Source organism: Rhinatrema bivittatum, chromosome 1, assembly GCF_901001135.1.
Source record: "Rhinatrema bivittatum chromosome 1, aRhiBiv1.1, whole genome shotgun sequence".
NCBI classification, from domain to species: Eukaryota; Metazoa; Chordata; class Amphibia; order Gymnophiona; family Rhinatrematidae; genus Rhinatrema; species Rhinatrema bivittatum.
The window spans coordinates 94,959,367-94,981,215 of NC_042615.1; positions in this window are offsets into that span (position 1 = coordinate 94,959,367).

Consider the following 21,849-nt stretch of genomic DNA (forward strand, 5'->3'; position numbering starts at 1 on the left):
TCCATTCCCTTATCATTTAGTAGCTCTTCTCTGTACCTTCTCCATCGCAATTATATATTTTTTGAGATGCAGTGACCAGAATTGTACACAGTATTCAAAGTGCGGTCTCACCATGGAGCGATTTAGAGATATTATGACATTTCCATTTTATTCACCATTCCCTTTCTAATAATTCCCAAATTCTGTTTGCTTTTTTGACTGCAGCAGCACACTGAACTGATGATTTCAATGTGTTCTCCACTATGACTCAGACATTGCTTGGGTTTCCGGTAGCGAGAGAGGGTAGGTTCTGCCATTGGGAGGCGTGGTACCTGGTAGTAGCTCAATGGGACAATTGAATTCTCGGAGCGGAGGCAGGATGTCAGCATTTTGTTTGGAGAACACATCTTTGAAGTCAGAATATGGAGCAGGTAACCCGGTAAGGGTTGTAGAGTTCAGAACGGTAACCGCTGGAGACACCTTTCGCAGACAGCGGTTCTATTGCATCTGTCGGTCTCAGATGGCTTTGACCCTTGTGCCTCACTTTTTTCTCTGCTCTCCCCAGTAGCCTTTGGAAGATGGCTTTCACCGTTCACCGTCTGCCCGCGCTCTCCAGCGTCCCCGGAACGGCTATGGCGTTGCCTTCCGCCATGTTTCTCCCAAGGGCCTGCTAGGGTGTACACATGCGCGCTACCCACGTCTTTATTCCAGCTATGATGCGAACCTCAGTGGCGTCCCTCTCAAGTGACATCATGCCATCTGGGTATATAGCCTGTACTTGTTTGCTAGCTCATTGAGTTAGCAAGGATTGGACTCATCTGGTCTAAGCCAGCGCTTCTCACCGGTGTGTTGCGACACACTAGTGTGTCGCCAAACACCGGCAGGTGTGTCATGTCTCCCGGTGTCCCACTACCCCGTTCTTCTTTCCTTTTGCCTTTTTCCAGCCCCCGCGGGCCAATTGGAAGCCTCCTTTCTTCCTACCCCCATTGCCCAATGGGAAGCCTCCTTCATTCTGCCTGCCCCTGCGCAAGCCAATTGGAAGCCTCCTCCCTACCAGTGGGAGTAGGAAGAAGGGAGGAAGCTTTTGATTGGCCGGTGAGGCAGGCATCAGAATGCCCGGGGTGGGGTGGGAGGAATAGAAGTTTTTGAACTCCGACGAAGCAAGGCAGCGCGGTGAAGAGGAAACCCGACCCCCGACGAAGCAGAGCCGCCATGGGAGCCCATTCCCATGGCAGCGAAGAGTAAACCCGACCCGACCAATCAAGGCTTCCACAGCCCATGGCGGCGAAGAGGAAACCCGATCCCGACCAAGCAAGGCCGCCACAGACTGTGGCGGTGAAGAGAAAACCCTACCCTGACCACCACGGAAGCCCATTCCCTTGGTGGCAAAAAAGAAGGCCCGCCGGAGTAAAACCATGGCGGAACTGGAACCCATCCCTGCAGTGAAGGAAGATGTTTTTGGTGAGAGCTGGAGCATCTGTGTGTGAATGAGTGCCTGGCTGAGTGCCGGTGCGTCTGTGTGTGACGGAGTGCCTGGCTGAGTGCTGGTGCGTCTGTGTGTGAATGAGTTCCTGGATGAGTGCTGGTGCGTCTCTGTGTGAACGAGTGCCTGGATGAGAGCTGGTGCGTCTCTGTGTGAATGAGTGCCTGGATGAGCTGGTGCATCTGTGTGTGAATGAGTGCCTGGCTGAGTGCTGGTACATCTGTGTGTGAATGAGTGCCTGGCTGAGAGCTGGTGCGTCTCTGTGTGAATGAGTGCCTGGCTGAGTGCTGGTGTGGATGGGTGTGAATGGTGCTTGGGTGAGAGCTTGTGTGGATGGGTGTGAATGGGTACCTGGGTGAGAGCTTGTGTGGGTGGGTGCCTGGGTGAGAGCTTGTGTGTGTGGGTGTGAATGGATGCCTAGGTGGTAGCTTGTGTGAGTGGGTGTGAATGGATGCCTGGGTGAGTGCTTGTGTGGGTGAGTGTGAATGGATGCCTGGCTGAGAGATTGTGGGTGTGAATGAGTGCCTGGATGTCAGCTGGTGTGAATGGGTGCTTGGGTGAGAGCTTGTGTGTGTGGGTGTGAATGGAAGCCTGGGTGAGAGCTTGTGTCTGTGGGTGTGAATGGATGCCTGGGTGAGAGCTTGTGTGTGGGTGTGAATGGGTTCCTGGGTGAGAGCTTGTGGGTGTGAATGGGTGCCTGGGTGAGAGCTGGTGTGAATGGGTGCTTGGTTGAGAGCTTGTGTATGTGGGTGTGAATGGAAGCCTGGGTGAGAGCTCGTGTGAATGGGTGGTTGGGTGAGAGCATGTGTTTGTGGGTGTGAATGAGTGCTTGGGTGAGAGCTTGGTCTGTGGGTGTGAATGGAAGCCTGGGTGAGAGCTTGTGTGGGTGTGAATAGATGCCTGGTTGAGAGCTTGTGTGTGGGTGTGAATGGGTGCTTGGGTGAGAGCATGTGTTTGTGGGTGTGAATGGGTGCTTGGGTGAGAACCTGTGTGTGTGGGTGTGAATGGGTGCTTGGGTGAGATCTTGTGTGTGTGGGTGTGAATGGGTGCTTGGGTGAGAGCTTGGTCTGTGGGTGTGAATGGATGCATGGGTGAGAGCTGGTATGAATGGGTGCTTGGGTAAGAGCCTGTGTGTGTGGGTGTGAATGGGTGACTGGGTGAGAGCTGGTGTGAATGGGTGCTTGGGTGAGAGCTTGTGTGTGTGGGTGTGAGTGGGTGCTTGGGTGAGAGCTTGTGTGTGTGGGTGTGAATGAGTGCTTGGGTGAGAGCTTGTGTCTGTAGGTGTGAATGGATGTATGGGTGAGAGCTGGTGTGAATGGGTGCTTGGGTGAGAGCTTGTGGGTGTGAATGGAAGCCTGGGTGAGAGCTTGTGTCTGTGGGTGTGAATGGGTGCCAGGGTGAGAGCTGGTGTGAATGGAAGCCTGGGTAAGAGTTTCTGTCTGTGGGTGTGAATGGATGCTAGGGTGAGAGCTTGTGTGTGTGGGTGTGAATGGATGCCTGGGTGAGAGCTTGTGTGTGTGGGTGTGAATGGGAGCTTGGTTGAGAGGTTGTGGATGTAAATGGGTGCTTGGGTGAGAGCTTGTGTGTGTGGGTGTGAATGGATGCATGGGTGAGAGCTTGTGTCTGTGGGTGAATGGAAGCCTGGGTAAGAGCTGGTGTGAATGGGGTGCGAGAGCATTTGTGTGTGATTGAGAGCTTGTATATAAAGACCATGAGTGTGATTGAAGAGAGAGAGAGACTGGTCAGGGTGGTGATGTGTTTCTGTGGTGAGAGAGAGAGACTGGTCAGGAAGATGATTAGTGTGCATATGTGAGAGAGAGACTGGTCAGGAAGATGACTGGTGTGAGAGAGAGACCGAGACTGGTCGTGGGGTCTAATTTGGGGGGGGGGGTGGTGACTGGTTGTGGGGCGCTAAGGAAGAGACTGTGAGGACAGAACTTCAGCAGCCCTTGCTGCTTCTGGTGAGTGCTATTGGCCTGGAAGGGAAAGGAATAGGAGAGTTGCTGGAGAGAGTAAGTAAAGGTGGCTTTTTAAGGTAATTTTTCTTGATTGACTGCCATTTGAATTATTGGGTAATATGCGATGACTGCTGTTTTGAAATATTTATTGATATTTGGACATGTTTTAATAATTTTTATGAGTTTTTAATTGTTGGATATTATTCTGTTCAGCAGTTGTTTTGTAACATTTTTAGTATAGCTTTACAATTATTTCTGTGTGGGGCTCTATAGCAGCTTGGCTTATTCTGTTTTCCCAATAGGCAATTATTAGTGTTTAGGGCCTGGTTTAATAGTTGTATTTCTTAGATACGGTTGTTACTGTTTGAGTGTATTCCATAATGCAGGTGTAACTTTTTGCACATTAGTTTGTGTGCATTTTTGCAAATCCTGTGATTCTGTTAGGTGCTATATTTCTCTTTCCATTTCTCCAGGTTTGCACTGCATGCAGAGTGGCTTTTTTGGTTTTCCATTCCAGTTTCTGTCTCCATATTTATATTTGTAGTTTTTCTGTACTTGGTGAAGGGTGTGTGACCGAGAAGAGGTATTTAACTAGCATGTAGGCATTTGTATCAATCTTATTTGTTGTGTTTTCTCAATAGGATATGCATTAGTGGTAAAATACTGTCTTTTCATAAGGAAGGCTATTTTGCCTGGTAGTAAAAGGAGTTTGTTTTGCTTTTACTGGGATGTCATCAGAACCAGAATATTTTTTTTGTATGGCGAATTGTACAGGGTAATGCCCTGCTCAATCCTGGGGGTTGAGGGGATTCCTGTGGATGCAGAGTGCATGTTTACATTTAGCCCCGTGATGGTCACATGTTCAGTGTGTCACGATGTGAGAACCATCTGTCAGGTGTGTTCTGGCCAAAAAAAGGTTGAGAACCACTGGTCTAAGCTACTTTGCCGCTTCTGTGCTGCTGCTGGAAGCTCTCTCTCTGCCCTTCGGGGTAATCTCTAACCTGGGTACCCACTCCTCGGGGCCCTCTGCTTTATTTCAGGTGCCTTTCTGGGATCAGGTACTAACTCCTCGAGGGCCTGCTCTCCTTGCCTCGGTGCCTGTATCATCTACTTCTGCCTGTGGAATCACCAACCTACAACTACCATCTAGTGATAATCTAACTCTCAGTCTGTCTCATCTACGGCATTGCCTTGCTGGGAAACCTACACTGGAAACCCCCTATACCAACGTGGTGAGACGGGTTCCCTCTGCCGAGGGTCCTGAGACTGCTACCTCTGGATCACCTCACTACTGCCACCACTGGTGGTATACATCAAGCTGTACAATAAAAGATCTAATTCTGTATTTGTGCATCCTGAGTCTAGCCCAGTACTGTGGCTCCCCACGGGGGTTCTCCCCGTGGGCGTGGTCATCTGCCACAGTACCCAAGAATCCACCCAAACACTGCTAACCCATAACAGGTTCTGGTCCTGGGGTCCCCATTGAATTAACTGCAGGGATTGCCAGTCGAAGTGGGGTCCATGTACTTGGAGCCAGGGAAGTCCTAGATTCCAAATGTGTGGAAGGGTTCAGGACATACAGTGATATTTCCTCTTCATGAAGGATTCCCATGGTAAGCAGAAGGCCACGGTGCGATGAGTGATGCATCCAGGGAGGTGCTCTCCCTGGATTGATGTGATGCGGAGAGGTACTTCCCAGAGGTTGAAATGGGAACTGGAGTAGTGTGACGATGTCGACCAGAATAAAATTGCCACTCGCCCCAGTGTCCACGAGTGCGTAGTGGCAAAGGAGCGTGATTCCCTAAGGAGGGGACACAGGGAGTAATAATTGGGGCCATTAACAGTAGCGCACAAGCTCGGGACCCCCCACCGGGTTCAGGCTTTGCAGTTTCCCAGATGTATGGGGCCAGACTGCAGGAGGTGTCCGGAACTACTCCAATAAAGGCAAATACCTTGTTTCTTACGTCGGAGACGTTCTTCAGGAGACAGGCGTCTGCGATTAATTTGCATCAGTTCCTCTGATGATGGAGGAAATACCGGTAAGGCCTTCAACTGGGGGCTCGCGGCACGAGCTGGGCATGAGGCAGAAGGCCGGAGGACTTTTACCTCCTGTTTCGTGTTGTAGGCGATGATCAGTTCTTACCAACCAGGGAAATCAGGTTTCGAGAGATGTGGGAATCCCTCAAGCAGCCAGCTCATCTTTGAGAGCTGGAGACAGGCCCTCTAGGTAAATTGCCCATAGGCATTCTTCTTGTCATCCCAGTTCTGTGGCTAGTGTTCTAAACTTCACCTTGAATTTGGTGAGCAAATGCGAGCCTTGACGGAGGTGGAGAAGATGATGACCTGCAACTGCCTGTCAGCCGAGGTCTTCAAAGGTCTGCTTGAAACATTTATTTATTTAAAAACTTTTCTATACCGTCGCTAAGTTAATACCATCGCAACGGTTTACAAATAGGCCATATAGACTAAGGTAAGTAAATGTAGGATATCGTACATTCTAACAGGTGCCAATAAAGTTCGGTTACAATTTCATAATAAAATCATTATTTGAGTAATGTTTGTCAAGTCCAGGTATATTATTGAGTTACTATCGCTTTGAAATATTACTTCTTAAATGTAGGATTGAGTAAATTCATTCTCATCTGCATTACCCTGTACTTTCATTCTCTACCCTCCACACTCTTTAGTGAAGGCTTTTTTAAAGAGCCATGTTTTTTAGATTTTTCTTAAAAGTTTTGAGATTATTCTATAATCTGAGTTCGGGGGCATCGTGTTCCATAGTATGGGCCCAGCCAATGATAAAGCCCTTTCTCTCACTTGGTTAATTCGACAAAGGGAATTTTGCTGACTTACTGAAGGGATTTTTAGTAGTGCTTTGTTTGCTGAGCGGAGGTTTCTTTGTGGAACGTGTACTCGTAAGGCTGTGTTTAGCTAGTCTGCTTCTTTATCATATATTAGTTTGTGTATGGTGCATAAGGCTTTGTATTTTATCCTGTATTCGATGGGTAACCAATGTAAGTCTGCTAGAGTTTTTGGTCATATGGTCCCTCCTCTTTTTTCCCATTAGTATTCTGGCTGCAGTATTTTGAAGTATCTGGAGTGGTCTTATCGATGTGCTTGGGAGTCCTAGTAAGAGTGTGTTGCAGTAGTCAGTGCTAGAAAAGATAAGTGTTTGCAATACTGTTCTGAAGTGGGCAGGTGTGAGTAATGGTTTCAATCTTCTGAGGACCATAAGTTTTGCGTAGCCTTCTCTTACTTTTATAGATATGTGTTGCTTCAGGTTGATTTCTGGGTCCATTATTACTCCCAGATTCCTTACTTTTTCAGCTAGCTCAATTTTTTGGTTATTTCTTAGGGTCATCGGTGTTTGAATGATTTTAGTATGTTTTCTCTCAAGGTGAAGGAGTTCAGTTTTGTCAATGTTGATAACCAGTTCCATCTGGTTTAGTAGTTGTTTAATTATGTCTAGGTACATGTTAGCTAGACTTAATGTTTTTTCAATTGTGTCATCTATTGGTAGAATTAATTGTATGTTGTCTGCGTATATGTAATGTATTATCCCTAGGCCTGCCAACAGATGACTTTAGGGTAGCATATATATGTTAAAGGGGTAGCAGACAGCGCTGAACCCTGAGGTACTCCTGTTTCAAGTTTAAATTTTTCTGATAATGTGTTTTTTTCTGGACTTGAAAGAACCTGTTGTTTAGGTAGGATCTGAACCAGTTTATTGGAGATGAAGTGGGAGAGGTGACGGGGGATGTCATCAGAATGCTCCCAAAGTGGGGAAGCCCATGCCAGGGCTTTCCCCTCAAGGCGTGAGAGGATGAAGGTGATCTTGGTGATTTCACTTGGAAACAGCGCAGGCTGTAGTGCAAACTGCATAAAACATTGGTTGATGAAGCCTTGGCAGAGGCACAGATCCCCATTGAAATGGGGTGGAGCAGGGAGGGTCAAGATGCCTATGGGGACAGGGTTTGAGCAAAACCCCCTGAGTTGGCCATAAGTGAATCCTCTAGTTGAGACCATAGTCTATCCACAGATGAAGCCAATGCTTCCATGGTTCGCTGTTGTTCTTAGATATGAGTGGCTAGGCCAAGGATAGCCTGCAAGGCGGGAGACTCCACAGAGTCCATGGCCTTGGAAACCTGTTGCGCTGGAGGTGGACCCTTGGCCTGGTGCAGGATTAGTACGGCCCTCAGGTCAGACCTGGAGAGTGCCTGCCACCAGGCAGCAGAGCACAGGAGGAGACAGAGGCTAGCTGGAGCTTCGCCAGTAGCAACCCAGGGTTCCCTCAGGTTGAGCCCTTGGATACCCGGGCCGCCTGGTCTTAGGTGGGCCTTGCAGGGTCTCTTAGAGAGGAAGCGCAGGGGAGTGCCCACCATGAACAAGGGTGCACAGTCGATGCCCAAGCATGAATGTCTAGAGGTCGCAGGAGGCCAGAAGAGAGTGTCTGAGTGGATAGCGAGGTTCAAGGACAGTTCAGAAAGGTCAGCCGAAGCAGGGGTCAGTATCTGTAGTCAATCCGGGAGTAGTCAGGTCAGGCAGAAGTCAAGTTCCAGGCAGCGATCAGGAGTAGTCAGTGAGCACAGAGGTCGGATCCAGGCAGCAGTCAGACGAGGTCAAGAGCAACCACAGGTCAATACCGTGAGATCAGTCTGAAGGGTACTACCAGAAATGGAGAGACAAAGGAACAGGAGACGTTGGAACAGGAGACACTGGAACAGGCGAACTAGAGAACACCGGAGTGTATGACCCGATTGCCAAGGCACTGAGCTAGAGTCTGAGCCCTGCATTTATACAGGACTCAGGTGATGTCAGAATTAGCGCCACCTGAGGGGTTCCCACGCTTGGCCCTTTTAAGTTCGCTAGAGTTCAGCTCGCGTACACTAGGGGGCAGGGAAAATGGTGAGGAGGATGCCGAGCCCTGCGCGAGGAGCGCTGTGAGTAAGAAGGCCCCGATGGGCCTGGGGATGCTCGTGGATGCTGCAGCAGTCGAGCAGCTGGGCTTGAGGGAGGAGCTGGTAGGCAGTCACGCCAGGTGAGCCAGCTCGGTTGCGACACCAGCGCAGCCAGGAAGCACAACAGCTACACTGATATGCTTCTTATCCTCTCAATGATTCTCGCCAAACTGTCTCCAATCTGGTTCCTCTTCTGTATGCAGAAGCAATAAATGCGAGGGAATGCTGAGATCATCTGTTTGTTTACTTTTCTCCCCTGTTTTTTTGTCCACAACTTTCATGTTTACATTTCCTTCCTGCAGATATCTCTACAGGTCAGCAAACAATTAATAAAAAAAAAAAAATACAGGCTGTCTCTCTGTTAAAGCTAATTTAGCTCTTACTATCTCTCTGTACCCTCATTTTACCATGTTAGCTACTGTTTTCTTCCCTCTGCATTTTTACTCTCCTAATTACTTCCCTAGCTTCTCTTAGTATTTTTGTCACCTGTCTTCTTCTGAAATTTCTTGTAGTTTATGAATGCTAACCTTTTAAATTATCTTTTCGGTTACTTATTTAGAAAATCTTAGCAGCCACTTTTTCTTACCGTGCGCGGGATGTCCGCGGGATGTCCGCGGGCGGGGCGTGAAACACTATGAAAGGTTTGTGTCTATCACTGGGTGATTTCAATCCTCTGGATGTAAATTGAGACATTCTAGATGTGGTGTCATCTGGAAGCAGAAAGATTCTGGATTCACTGCAGGGAGTTCTTTCAACTCATGTTGGAATCCACATGGATGGGAATTATTGTGCTGGTGCTTACCAAAGGGGATAGTGTTTGTGAGTCATAATAGATGATCCTCTGGGATCCAGTGATCATCAAATGGTGTGATTCAGTATTAGAATGCAGGCAGTGAAGGTTCATTTAAAGGTAAGGGTCCTAGACCAAGAAAATTAACTTTGTTAAAATGGAGAAATACCTCAAGGATTTTTTAGCTGGATGGAAAAATCTAGGGGAAGAAGAAGAGCAGTGAGCAAAACTAAAAGGAGATATTTTAAGGGCAGTGCCAAGTTCCAGCGCTGCCTCCCTCGCGGTCCTAGCTAGCCCAGTGAGGCCGCGGCGTCCTGCGGTAATGACTGCTGTGCCTCCTGCGACGCGCCAGGCCTCACGCCGAGCGCCGGTGCCATCAGCCTGCCTAACCACGCCCCTAGGCGCGGACCAGCCATGCTGAAGCAGGAACCAGGGAGGGGCCTAGCTCCACAGTGCGCCCTGATTGAACCCCCGATATAAGGAAGTGATTGCCTTCACTTCCTTGCCTTGGCAATCGGGTCGTCTTGTTCCTGAGATTGTCACTGCGTGTTCCTGCCTGCTTGTTCCTAGTCTTTTCCAGGATCCTTTTTTCCAGTTCTGTTCCTGTTGTTCCTGATTCCTAGTCCTGCTTGTTCCTGCTTGTTCGTCTGTTCATCTCCCTGGTCTTAACTTGGACTGCCTTCTGGTAAAGACCTCAGCTTGTTCCTGACCTGCCTGCCGCCTGCCCAAGACCTCTGCTTGTTCTAGTCCATTGGACCTCTGGCTCTTGACCCTTGCTTCATTGACCACTCCTTGGACTGATACCTGGACTTGACCTTGCTTGCCTGACCACGTCTTAGTTCCTGGCTCTGTTCCTTGCCTTCTCTTCACCATCCCTGTTCTGGTTCTCTCTGCTGCCTCCTGTTTTCAGTCTCGAACCCTACAGCGCTCCTCCCAGTTCCTGTTGGCATATTGAACTTCCATTCTATTGGAGACCCTGCGAGGCCCACCTAAGTCTAAGCGGCCTGGGTCCCTATGAGCTCCTCCTGGGGGGACCTCGGGCTTCCAGTGGTGAAGCTCGACACTACCTCTGTCTCCCTCAGTGCTACACCCCCTGGGGCAGTCTACGCACTGTTCCAGGACAAGGGTTCCACCCCCGAGCGCAACACATAGCAATTTTCTGAATATCCCATCTTTTATCTGTGATGGAGATATGAATATCATACCAATATAAATAGAAGTTTTATTCTCTCTTTCCAGATTAACCTATTGAGCCTCTTCCTTTCCTCATAAGCCCTACAGTTTTGCTGCTTTGTTATTTTCATATATCATGCAACTCCTCCTCCATTTATTCTTACCCTGTCCTTCCCAAAGCCAGGTTATCATCTAAGAAATAGGCCAAGACCCAAAGCAAGAGCCTCAATCTAGGCCAGAGTGTGACGCTGGGGCCTGGGCCTCACCTAGGACTTCACTGAGACCCCAAAATATAAAAAAACAACTGTTCCAGGGATCCAGTGTCATGGTTCAGGCCCAGGCCTGAATCCAGTTCCTGATACCGGGGCCTTGGCCTAGGCCCCAGCCCAAGACCAGGCCTGATGCAGAGACCTGATTTGGAGACTGGGTCCTATACCGGGGCCTTGGGCCAGACCCAGGCTGAGGCCGAGTCCCATTTTTGGGTGACTTCCATATGTGAGGCTCTTGTGTGAATGGTATACAGAGGCTTGGGTCATCCCTGTATATGGAGAAATCAAGGAAGGGCAGATTCAGAATCTGCGCTATAATTCCTCAAGATCTGGACCTGTCTATGACCTGATGAAACAAAGTTTCAAGCTTCAATTTTTTTTTCTGTCCATAACTATCTCCTCATTTTGGAGACAAAAAGGTTGTTTCCACCCTTTCTGTCTCTTGTTCATTTTCCCTATTTTTGGAGTCAGAGACTATTGTTTTTCCACCAGGAACTGAGTGCCCTTAGTATCAGGGAATCAGTTTCCATTCTTTGGGAAGAGGCATCTTTTATCTAGGAAGATCCTGGGGAGTGAAGGTTATTTATCTACAAATTGGAGTCCTGTTCCTTGCAGGAGAGAAGGAGCTGAGACTATTCACATACTATGTTTTCTCCTGACTCCCTTGTGACACACTTGAGAGGAAAGTGCTCATCGGGTACTTCATAATGAGAGTTAAAATATTCATAAAGACTTCAGGAAAGGTATAAGAATTGGGACTTAAATGTTCTGATAAATTATTGGGACTTTATTCTACCTACTCCACAGTGGGGAGAAACGTGTGATAACATTGGAAATTGAAAAGAGAATTGAACTATCTTCAATCTGAATAATCTGAGTAACTGGGAAAAGAACAAGTGTAAGAAGTGTGCTTCCAGAGAAATTAAAAGACTCTGCTCGAAGAGCGAGGTCACATGTTTATTAATCTTTCTGCTGTTCTATTATTTATCGACTTTATGTGAAACACGAATTGAGTATTGTAAATATTATTTGGTCATCTAATCAACTGTCAGTAGAAAAGTTAGAAGCCACATTGCTCTTCAGTGTGTTTTTTGGATGCAAAAGGCTGTGACTATTGTCAGTGCTGTTTACAATGAAAGATAAGGAGCATATACTGGGACTAATGCAAAAGGGCCTTGAGGTTAAGACTACCCCCCCCCCAACAGGGAGCCTTAGAACTCAGAAAGGTTGTGCTATCCATGGAGAAGAACTGTATGCAGAAAGGGTCCATCTCTCTTCATATGTGCCCCTGGGTGCAGCCGAAAGGAACTGTTCTGCCTAGGGGTTATATTTTGATGGCTTCAAAATTTGATGTGTCTAACCTAAGGGCAGTGGTGTTTCTCTTTCAAGTTAGACTCCTTATAGGCACAGCTGATCATCAGCCAACAGTGATTCCAATACCTCTAGACCTTCTAAAACCTGCACCTTAAAGGGAATGACTCAAATGGGGCATAAAACCTCCTGGTAGTGGGGGAGGCCTGAATCAAACTAAGGGGGTACTGAGGAGTCCTCGAGGTCCACCTGTGGATATGCCTCTGATTCACTGACCTCATAAAAAATGGAAACGCTTGAAAGCTAGTCCCAGATACAGTATATGTTAGCCCAATAAAAAGATATCACCCACAATTTGTTTGCTGACATTTAATTTTAGAAATATACTGTAATTTTGTAATCTTTCTATTATAATAAGCTATCTATACTTGCCTTTCTCATTAGAACTAGAACTTCTAAATCTTTTGTATGTCAGGAAAATGCATTCCAAGGGAGCTCTACATTTAAAAAAAGCTTCGCTTTCAAGATTTTCTGTATGTATTTGCCAATGTTTGACTCCTTTCATATTTGTATTATCATTTGATTTTTTTTCAAATGAGATTCAGACTTTTGCAATCATCAGAGGAATAGTGAATATTTTATATTATAACTGAGATTTCCCATTATACTAATTGTTTTTTCTATTCATCCTTGAGATCTCACAACTCTAAGTGTTCAATGACAGTCTGTAAAGGCTTCCCCATAATCCACCTTTATCCATTAACAGACACTCAATCACTAAAGTGCTTACTAGACTAAACATATTTATCCAACCAAATCACACTTTACAATGCAAATCTGCCAATCAGGTAACAGCTATTAACAAGGAACTACTTTAAGTGGATTTTGGTGTTTGTGCTGTGAAGAGCCTGCTTACCTCCAACAAACCACTAAGCCAAATTAACATAGCTGTATCCTCATAAAAGAAACCAGATATCCTGTTTTGAAAATAGAAAGCTTGGAAAGAGAAGCCTCCTTTGATGGCTAACAGTGTGGCAGAAAAATGCTTCAGACTACACGGGTTAGCACAGACTCGTTATGAAACTCCAGTATTTGACTTTTTGCTAACTTTTAAAAGCAGAATAAAAATGTTCCATTTGAGTAACCCAGTAAGTTGTCAACTTACCAGGCTAATTGTAATCAGTGCAGTAATTCTTGGATAAAGCTGCTTAATTCTAATTGCCCCTTCATCCAGGATTACTTTGTTAAAAAAAAAAAAAGCCAAAATAAAATCCAAGAGACACAAATGTTGTAGCAATAATAATTCTTTTTATTAGCCTGGCAAAGAGGAAGAGAACAAAGCTCTAAAGACTTCAAAGTTCTGACCAGAAGGTAAAAAAAATCCAGAATACTAAAACCACGATACTCTCCGCCCTTTTTATTAGCCACTTACAAAGTGCCATCATCGCAGCCTTGTCCCACATAACCCTTCTTTCCCAGGCTGCACAAACCCCGCACCCTCTATGCTGCAGAGCTAATGCAAGTCTTCTGTCAAAAACTACACATAAAACAATCCAGTATATCCTCACTAGAAAGTCCTAATGGTTTTAGGCTCCTAGACGTTATACCTCCGTTAAATGACAATATTTTAAATCAAGGTTTCATTTGACATTTCCTTCCAGGACTGTCTATAGTTAATTGTTGCTGGGTTTTTTTTTTTTTATTAATTTAATCAAGCTGACGGTAAGTTTAATTTTGAGCATGCAGAGCAAAGTAAAACCTGGTGCTTTTCCTGAAAATGCTGTTTTTTTTTGGCCTGAGATATCTTTTTCTGTGTTCATATGTTGTGTGTGTGCTAAACTTTGCATCGTCTAAATTTTACTGTTATAAGAACTTCTAGGGGAACTTTTATGAGTATCAGGAGTTGCTTTGATTTTGGGAGTCCAGGCTGTATGTTGAAATCCATTTCCAAAATGAGCAAGTTACAAAATACAGAATTAACCCTAGTTTTAATTACAACCCATATTTTTAATGATTTTTTGTAGGCAAGTAAATCAATACAATCAAACAGGCCGATACAGTACAGTGCACTCCGACGGAGCGCACTGTTAGCCTGCTATTGGACGCGCGTTTTCCCTTACCCCTTAATCAGTAAGGGGAGGAAAACGCGCGTACAACCCGCGGCACCTAATGCATGTTGAGGGCCCTATTAGGTATGCGTGCGGGATACAGAAAGTAAAATGTGCAGCCAAGCCGCACATTTTACTTTCAGAAATTAGCGCCGACCCCAAAGTCGGCGCTAATTTCTTCTGGCACCGGGAAAGTGCACAGAAAAGCAGTAAAACTGCTTTTCTGTGCACCCTCCGACTTAATATCATGGCGATATTAAGTCGGAGGTCCCGAAGAGTAAAAAAAAAAAAAAATTTGAATTCGGCCCGGGGCTGTCGGGCCGAAAACCGGACACTCAATTTTGCCGGCGTCTGGTTTCCGAGCCCGTAGCTGTCAGCGGGCTTGAGAACCGATGCCGGCAAAATTGAGCGTTGGCTGTCAAACCCGCTAACAGCCGCCGCTCCTTTTCCCCGTTTGTACCGCGCCACCTAATTTGCATAATGAATCGCGCACACTGGCGAGGGGCCGGTGCACGTGCCGGAAGAGCGGGCGTTCGTCCGCTCTCCCGCGGACTTTACTGTATCGGCCCGATAATTATCACAATACATTTGTGGTATTTACTTGTACTATCCAGTCCACTTCACATCATAACTAAGTTAACAGTATGAGAAATGCCAAAGTCTAACCTGGGAGTTCAATATATTTCTTGCCAGTGGAATAGTCTTAGAGAGATCTTGCTCAAGATTTTGGTTAGTGTTTCTTCTTCAAACTTCATATGCAACACAGAGTAACAAAATAAGTACTTTGAAATGTATGTAACATAAAATTCAATCCCTTAGTCCTTTTTGTTATATATAGAATGGATATGAACTGACAGGCTATAATGATCTGTAGAACTTGTTAGACAAAGATACAATATGGTTATTTAGGGGATTGATTCAACACTTGTTTCGCACCTATAAAATTTTGCAGGAAATATGTATGCACCACAACAGGCAAAACAAAACAAAACAAAACAACTAATCATAGTCTCTGTTATGAAAAAGCTGCAGTCAAACCCTCTTTATCTTAAAAAGCTGCAGTCAAACCCTTTTATGTATGGTTTTAGGCCTCTCACTACTCTCCAGTGCATCCTGCATTATTGACCTTATTACAATATGCATGAGGCTCATTATTTCTTTTCAGACATGCAAAGTCACTCTGCTGGCATCAGCAACATCTGGAATTGAGTAGAGGAAGTTCCTGGAACATGCTCATAGTAGGATGTCAGCATGATCCAAGAATGAGAAACCAAGCCACTTGTCTTCATTTCAGTCATCTCAAATTGAAATATATTCCCTCACAGTTACATGTCTGCTTCCTAAGAAAGAATGGGGAAAACTGTAAATGTGCATAGAGAAAAATAAGGAAAATAATGGCAGTGGCTTAAGAGAATACACAGTTTGATAAGCAGAAGACTTGAAAGGCCATCCTGTCCAACCTCCCCCCATCACCACATCTAAAAAAAAATCAAACAAAAAAAAACCAATTTTTTTTTCATATTTGCACATTATCATCTCCTTACTTGAATAGCTTTCCTGCCCATGCAGGAGCACACTGACAGCTCAGATGGCAAAACACACTTTTCATTTACTCAGAACATTCAGTAGTCAACCCCTGCGATGCTTTAATGGCTCAATAGCTGACAACAGTATTTAACACATTAACAAAGGACAGCAAAGGGAAGGGCTGTGAGAAATGGCGCCATATCTGCACCACACATGAGGACTCCCTCTTACAATATCTACCCTGCAGTTATCTCATCATTCTTATATTTATACATGAGGATCTGCCTTCCTAGAGGGTAATTTTATAACAGTTTGTGTAGGACTGGTCTGAGTCTACAAAATGCGCAGTGCAAATCCGTTTTGAAAATTAGCAGGACCACGTGGCATAGCTGCAGGGCCTGTGCAAGGGGATTAGGCGCCCTAGGTGAGCCTTCTCTCTTGTGCCCCCCCCCCCCCCCCCCCCCCGGTCTTGGCCCTGACTCCTACCTCATTCTTGATCACACCCGCCGACTGTGTGGTTTTCTGGGTCACAAGCAGGTTGGGCACTGCTCACGGCCTGCCAAATCTCCACTCCTCTTTGCCACCGCTTGTGGCCCCATATGGCTCACACCCAGTGGTGCACCATGGGTCTCTGGCACCCGGGGACCAATGCATTTGTGTGCCTCTCCAGCGTCCCACCCTCAATCCTTCTTGTACTAATGCTTAAGGCCACAGAATCAGTGGCATCTCTAGACAGAAGAATTTTTTTTTTGGGGGGGGGGAGCCAAATTGACATTTCTTCAACACACCCACCTCTATAGCATGGCTCTGCTTTAAAACTGGTTAAAAAAAATGTATTAATAAAAAAGTCCAAAGGGTCTTCTGCGTAATTTAAAAAAATGGCCAGTTTCACACTTCTAGTGAAACTACTATAGAATTATTTGATAGCCTCATTCAACTAATTCTATATGGCTATGAGAGTGAAGTCTGGAATATATAGGAAGGGACAGAATGTCAATATAAATCCTGCACCTCCACACTGTGCATCCACTGAAATTACCCCAAACAATGGAGCTTGGATGTTTCCCTTACAGCTCATCATACTAAAAGATATTTTCAAATTCTGGTATCACCTCACAGTAACAGCAGCACAAACACCTTCCACTGCCAGACACATTGTGAACTAACACAAAACCCTGCAAAAAAGACACTCAAAATCTATACAGTAATCCTATCATAACATAACAGTAATAAAACACCAAGGACTCAAACAACAATTAATATACTTGTGAAAAAGAGGGTAAATATCACACTGGGTCCTAGAATACCAATACACCACCTACTGAGGAAACAAAACAAACCCAATTGCTATAGATCCCTATACAGACACTACACGCTAGCAGAATCTCTCATCATGGTCACACACACAGAGCAGAGACAGACCCTCACCAAATACAGAATACAAAATGAAGGAGCAAAAATTAGACAAAAACTGAAACGGAAACTCCAAGGAGCCAGACACTTGTGTATTAAGAATAGAAAAACAGAAATACCTTTCCTCATAAAACAAATAAAACCAAGAAACATAAAGCATCAGATATAATAGTAAAACCATATTAATAAAAAGAATATTATAAAACTACTGATAAATATAATTTCTATTAATTAAAATCATATACCTTTTTTACAATTTCCCAAACACCAATAAAATATTTCAAAACAGCACATATATCAAATAACACCCAATAATTAAAACTAATAATAATTTTAAAAAGCCCCTGCTGTCTATACGTGGGAGCTCTTGATTTCCAGTCACCGTGATATTGTCGAGAATTAGGAGGTTATCCTCCTTTCTCACACATACTCGCATGTCCATTCTCTCTCACACATACACTGTCACATACATACACATTCATGCTCTTTTTACCCACCATAACCTCTCGTTCTCACAAACACTGACACAACTCTCAGGGCTCTAAGACCACTCTCTCCCCCCTCCACACCCCCCCCTACACACAAACTCTTACTCCCTGGATTTTCTCATACACACTCCTGCTCTCACTCTCACTGGCTTCCTTACATACACAAACACACATACCAAGCAAAAGCTCCCAATCATTCTCACACAGGCAAGCTCCTAATCATTGTCACACACACACACACACACACACACAGGCAAGCTCCTAATCATTCTCACACAAACACACACACCCAGGCAAGCTCCCAGTCATTCTCACACTCACACACACACACACACACACACACACACACACAGGCAAGCTCCTAATCATTCTCACACAAACACACACACCCAGGCAGGCTCTCATTCATTTTCACACCACTCCCTCCCCACCCCTCAGGCATGCACACATTCATTCTCACATACACAGATCCCCAGGCAGGCACCAATTCATTCTCACACACACATACAACACACACAGGCAGGCACCTATTCTCACACATACAAATCCCAGGAAGACACCCATCCATTCTCACACACAGACCCTCAGGAAGGCACCCATGCATTCACACCCATACACCCCCAGGCAGACTTCCATTCATACACATGCACACACTGAAGGCCAGACCCCCCTCTCTTTTTTTTTTGCCAGCAACCTCGGAGCCTCTCTCATTCCTACTACTGCCACTGTCCACTGCTGCCATGTGGCTATTGGGGAGGTGCTGATTGCTGCTACTGGCACTGAAGCCCATTCTGCTGCTTCCCTCTGTGCAGGCCCTGTGGGTTTCCACTTCCTCACGTCTCCTTACTATCTCGTACATTGTAAGATCCGCATAGAGAAGGTGCTACTCTTGCACATTCCCAAAGAGTACATGTGCCAATCACTAAAAAGTATTTTTTTTTTTTACCTTTGCTGTTTGATCTTAGTGTTCTAATCAGTTGGTCACAGGCTTTTTTTTCCACCTTCCCTTCTTGTTTTTTTTGCCAATCCTTTTATATTGTCTTTTTTTCTATTTCTTTTCTCTCCATCTGTCTTCTTCCCTCAAACACACAGTCAGGTTCTCATTCTCACATGCCTTTCTCTCTCTCTCACACACACACACACAGGCTCTCACTCTCATGCTCTCTCTCATACAATCATTCATACACACATTCTCTTGCACATGCTGTCTGACTCTCACACACCCAGGTTCTCTCTCACTCCCACATGCTGTCTTGCTCAAGCACAGGCTCTCACTCACATGCTGTCTCTCTCACACACACAGAGGCTCTCACATGCTGTCTCTGCAAACATTCAGGTCCTCACTCCCAACTCACGCTCACACACACACACACACAATCTCTCAACTCATCTCATACAGACACACATACACACACTACAGGCCTTCAGGCTCTCTCTTTCCTCTGGGCCTCCTCTTCACGGGTCACCATAGGATGGGCTCTGCAGCGGCCCTGATCTTCTCGGGCTGCCCACAATGTGGGATCCACGGCAGACTTGCTACGTGGCTTCTCGTCTTCTCAGCCCGCTGCGACTTGGGATTCACGGATGACCATAAACTCTGCTCTTCTTAAATCGGTATAGAACACAATACAATAGAAATTCTAACGATTTATCGTTAAAAATCGTTAAATCGTGTTAGTGTGCACTAACGGGAGGTAGTGCGCACTAACTCCCAGTTAGTGCGCACTAACTCGAGTTAGTGTGCACTAACTGAAAATGATACAAATTGACACTTTCCAGGTCAGTAAAGGTCAGTAGGAAGGAATATGTGTTCCTATTGGCTGGCTGCCCTCTTATCTATTGATGTGAACCAGGTTCCCACTGAGGTGATGGTTGGGGGGATGGGAAATGGAAATGGAAACTCAGGAACACTAACAGAAATAGATACAAATTATTGACACTTTCCAAGTCAGTAAAGGTCAGTTAGGAATGAATATGTATTCCTATTGGCTAGCTGCCCTCTATCTATTGATGTGTACCAAGGTGCCACCTGAGGGTGATGGCTGGGGGGATGGGAAATGGAAAATGTTAGTAGTTGACAAAAAAAGTAATGATGGATCAGTCAATATGACTAGAACCTGTGCCCTATTCCATGATACCAGGGTGTTGTGATCTTCCTGCACTCAGTGCCCTATCCCTGCTACCAGTCTGAGACAGCTCCCCTCCCTGCAATTACTAGTGAGAGCTGGCTTCACAGACAGGGGGGAGCTGCCTGACCCTCATTCCTGACTTCCCCCATGTCCCAGCCAGTGAATGGTGTGTGGGTGAGGGGGGGGGGGGAGGATGGTGAAGTCTGAGACAGCTCTCTCCCTGCATTACTAGTGAGAGGCTGGCTTCACAGACAGGGGGGGGAGCTGCCTGACCCTCACATCCTGACTTCCCCCATGTCCCAGCTAGTGAATGGTGTGTGGTGAGGGGGGGGGGGGGAGGATGGTGAAGTCTGAGACAGCTCCCCTCCCTGCATTACTAGTGAGAGGCTGGCTTCACAGACAGGGGGGAGCTGCCTGAACCTCACTCCTGACTTCCCCCATTGTCCCAGCTAGTGAATGGTGTGTGGGGTGAGGGGGGGGAGGATGGTGAAGTCTGAGACAGCTCCCTCCCTGCATTACTAGTGAGAGGCTGGCTTCACAGACAGGGGGGAGCTGCCTGACCCCACTCCTCCGGGGTATTGTGATCTTCCTGCACACAGTGCCCTATCCCTGATACCAGGGGTGTTGTGATCTTCCTGCATGCAGTGCCCTATCCCTATTAATACCAGGAGTGTTGTGATCTTCCTGCACGCAGTGCTCTATCCCTAATACCAGGGGTGTTGTGATCTTCCTGCATGCAGTGCCCTATCCCTGATACCGGGATGTGTGCAAGAAGATCACAACACCCCCGGTATCAGGAATAGGGCACTGTGTGCAGGAAGATCACAACCCCCCCGGTATCAGGAATAGGGCACTGTGTGCAGGAAGATCACAACACCCCTGGTGCCAGGGTTAGGGCACTGTGTGCAGGAAGATCACAACACTCCTGGTATTAATAGGGATAGGGCACTGTGTGCAGGAAGATCACAACACCCCTGGTGCCAGAGTTAGGGCACTGTGTGCAGGAAGATCACAACACTCCTGGTATTAATAGGGATAGGGCACTGTGTGCAGGAAGATCACAACACCCCTGGTGTCAGGGTTAGGGCACTGTGTGCAGGAAGATCACAACACTCCTGGCAGTAATAGGGATAGGGCACTGTGTACATGAAGATCACAACACCCCTGGTGCCAGGGTTAGGGCACTGTGTGCAAGAAGATCACAACACTCCTGGTATAATAGGGATAGGGCACTGTTTGCAGGAAGATCACATCACCCCTGGTGTCAGGGTTAGGGCACTGTGTGCAGGAAGATCACAACACTCCTGGTATTAATAGGGATAGGGCACTGTGTGCAGGAAGATCACAACACCCCTGGTGCCAGGGTTAGGGCACTGTGTGCAGGAAGATCACAACACTCCTGGTATTAATAGGGATAGGGGCACTGTGTGCAGGAAGATCACAACACCTCTGGTGCCAGGGTTAGGGCACTGTGTGCAAGAAGATCACAACACTCCTGGTATTAATAGGGATAGGGCACTGTGTACATGAAGATCACACACCCCTGGTGCCAGTGGTTAGGGCACTGTGTGCAGGAAAATCACAACACTCCTGGTATTAATAGGGATAGGGCACTGTGTGCAGGAAGATCACAACACCCCTAGTGTCAGGGTTAGGGCACTGTGTGCAGGAAGATCACAACACTCCTTGTATTAATAGGGATAGGGCACTGTGTACATGAAGATCACAACACCCCTGGTGCCAGGGTTAGGGCACTGTGTGCAAGAAGATCACAACACTCCTGGTATTAATAGGGATAGGGCACTGTGTGCAGGAAGATCACAACACCCCTGGTGTCAGGGTTAGGGCACTGTGTGCAGGAAGATCACAACACTCCTGGGTATTAATAGGGATAGGGCACTGTGTGCAGGAAGATCACAACACCCCTGGTGCCAGGGTTAGGGCACTGTGTGCAGGAAGATCACAACACTCCTGGTATTAATAGGGATAGGGCACTGTGTGCAGGAAGATCACAACACCCCTGGTGCCAGGGTTAGGGGCACTGTGTGCAGGAAGATCACAACACTCCTGGTATTAATAGGGATAGGGCACTGTGTGCAGGAAGATCACAATACCCCTGGTATCAGGGTTAGGGCACAAGTTCTAGTCACATTGACTGATCACATTACTTGTTTTGTCAGCTACCAACTGTTTCCATTTCCCATCCCCCATATACTGTCAGTGGGAACCTTGGTTACATGAATAAATAAAAGGGCAGCCAATA